This window comes from Pistacia vera, unplaced genomic scaffold, assembly GCF_008641045.1.
Source record: "Pistacia vera cultivar Batoury unplaced genomic scaffold, PisVer_v2 Contig51, whole genome shotgun sequence".
NCBI classification, from domain to species: domain Eukaryota; kingdom Viridiplantae; phylum Streptophyta; class Magnoliopsida; order Sapindales; family Anacardiaceae; genus Pistacia; species Pistacia vera.
This window is the reverse complement of record NW_022196346.1, coordinates 1,422,970-1,426,066: the sequence shown is the minus strand read 5'-3', so window position 1 is coordinate 1,426,066 and position 3,097 is coordinate 1,422,970. Positions and strand designations below refer to the sequence as shown.

The 3,097-nt window shown below is 34.1% G+C and overlaps 1 pseudogene; it reads right to left on the bottom strand.

Annotated features, from left to right (window-relative positions):
- Positions 1 to 235: 235 nt before the first annotated feature.
- On the bottom strand, positions 236 to 992 carry LOC116106150 (annotated as a pseudogene).
- Between the last annotated feature and the right edge of the window lie 2,105 nt (positions 993 to 3,097).

Sequence of the window (3,097 nt, the reverse complement as noted above, 5' to 3'; positions counted from 1 at the left end):
ATAAAATCTTCTCAAAAGCCCGTTTATAAGAACTCAAACCCGCCCAAAATGTTAAGAAATACTATTGAGAAATATCACAATCTACCCCTATTCTTTGCAAAATTGACACAAAGGTTGTTTTCACAACCTGAGAACAGATCAATGAAAATTCTTAGACTGCAATCAAATGAGGGATTCATAATAAAATGGTTTTAAGGCCTGAATACTACTGTAGGATGAAACTTCCTTACCTCGTCTAGGGCTCTTGCTTCGTTGCAAACCCACATTTGTAAACACCATTGTTTATCCCATTATTTATCCATTCATTAGTCTCATCAATTTGATCTTGCAGTCAGCAGGATACTATCCAGAGCAGGTTTTCCGCTATATCATTGAATTGATATTAACATGTGATTATCTCCGAACTCTCATATTAATTGTCTTCATCTTCTATCCATAAACCTATAATATTAAAAAACAAAATCATTCACACAACTTGAACAATTACGCAAGCATTAAAAAACAAAAACCAAAAGAAGGAAACAGTCCACATACAGGAACCGTGAACCTCCGGGAGTAGTTTGTACTGCAAGCTTACACAGAGGGTCAGGTTCAGCTCCTGGTTCCCCGAATTGGTAGCCGGAAAAACCCAGCCTCTATGCCGTCAGCTCCTTTGTTTTCTCCCATATCGGTTTAACTGACTGCGACAAATCAACAAACAATCTTTACAGATCATAGCATAGAGTTTTACAAATAACCAGACTTGTTAATACGTAACACCAACCGTGAAGTATGGCTTTCTCGAGTCCTTTAATCTTCAAGAATGCAAGGCACCTACAGGCCCAAGGACAAGCATAAATATATCAAATGATACCTCCCGGATTCAGCAGGAAACTGGGAACTGGGTCTCTTGAAATAGAGTTACGAATTGTTGAAGCAAGTCTAACAAAAGACCCAGAATCTGAAACTTCATCTAGTGCAAACGAGCCGTTTGTAGAGTATGCTAAGAACATAAATTTATTGCAGAATAAGTAATTTTTTTATTTTTTAGGCATAAACAAAGTCTTTCACTCATTAGTTCGATAGAGAGTACAAACTAATCAAACAAACACAACCCAGATCAACAAATCATTGATTCTAAGAACTAACAATTAACAAGCAAAGATAAGTAAAATGAATGTGATGGTGATGGTCTAGAGGGGTTGTTTGGTTAGGTTATCCCCCCATGATTGAGAAATCATGCTAACGTCTTTAACTGTCCAGTAATATAGATTCAGGTAATCTTTTAAAACCGATGGTAGTCTAAATACCACTTTTCTTAGATATTCTAAGATTAGTTGGTAATCTTATTTTTATTACAATTTTACCCTTATTAATAAAATTGTAAGACAATAATGCCCTTGTTATCTAAAACATTTACAATAAGTTTATGGACAATTTTAGCCTTATACTCAAGATTTTTAAGACATAATTCCCCTTATACTTTAACCAAATACCCAAGACACAGCCACCCCCAACCACCCAAGAGGACTGTCAACAGTCGGCCCCCATCTTCAATCACGGAAGGCCCTTTTTGATCCATGCAAAAAACGGCTAGATTTGTGTCTATTTTATGGCCACTCTTGGTCATGAAACAACTATGATTTGGTCGTTTTCCGCCGAATCACATATCCTAGGTCATAAATAGCCTTATCGGTGCACATTTGGCCAATCCGACCGATCGTGCGTCATTCAGGTGACTGTCGGTGGGCAACGGTCTGGGAGGTGGCTATGGTGTTTTTGTTAAGTTTTAAACTTTTTTTGTTGTTGAGTTTTTTTAGCTAAATCTGAAATGTTAGGGCTAAACAATAAAATACAAATTAATAATAATATTAATAAAATGACAATTTATAATCTAACCCTAAATATAACATACTAACAAATTATTCCCCCAATCAAACATATCAATATAACATACTCACCTTTAATCCTATCTAACCAAACATATTTTTAATAATTTCCAATCATCTTTAAGGTTATTTTATCTTCCTATTAATATAATATTCTCTGTAATACAACATTCTCTTAATCAAATGTCTCGGAAAGAGAAGAGAGAAGAGTAAAGGGGACTCTAGCCAAGTGGGCTTTATTTACATAAATTTATCAAACTTCTCATATTGATGGTTTTTTGTGTTTATAGTGTTTTATTAACATGTCGGGTGTTGCTGACTTAGCTTTTTAGTAAAAATAAAAAATGCAACTGGGTTCTGGTTTCGGAGAAGAGATAAACGTCATTAGTATGTCATGACACTACACATTTAGTTTACCCTCCGTATTTAAATTTCTTATGTCAAATAGTCATTAACGATGAGGTTGTCACAATTTTAAGGTCAATTATAAGTTAGATCATTATATTAATTGAATCTGGAAGTTAAACATCATTGAAGAGAAACACATTAACTAGTTAAATGTTGAGGGTATTATTTGAGACAATTTCAAAACTTACTTCCCACCTAGCAATGTCTATTTGTGCATTGTTGAGATATATTATTACGTATTTCTCCATTTTTGATACAAAGTTTGCTTTATTATAGGACGAATTTCGTGTTGCGAAACTGTAGGGAGTAAATGTTTAATTGGGTTTTTTAGACCCAAGAAATCCACGGATCTACAATGGCTTTGACCTAATTAATTTTTGATAGTACGTATTTAATTTTATCTCATGGGCTGTTTTAAGTAGACCCAAAATCTATTAGACTTAGCCCATTACACCCTTGATATTATGATAACATTGTGGAATCATCTTTTTATTAAATATATACGTTTTGTATTGAAATATTAAATCGATGACGTGACATTTGAGTCAGACAAGCCATGTAGTACGTTAAGAAATATTGTACGAATGAATGGTTGTCTATCAATATAGATAGAGTCCACCTATAAGGTTGCCCCTATAATCATTTTCACATGAACGCCTGTCCAAAATGGACAGGCATCCATTCTCTATGTTAATCTTTCCTTACTGCTTCACATTTTTTTATTTTCTATGAAAGAAGTGTAGTTGGGAATAATATATTTAACTATAGTTCACCCTTATATCCCCACCATTTTTGAAAAGTTGTCAACATGTCAGAAGATT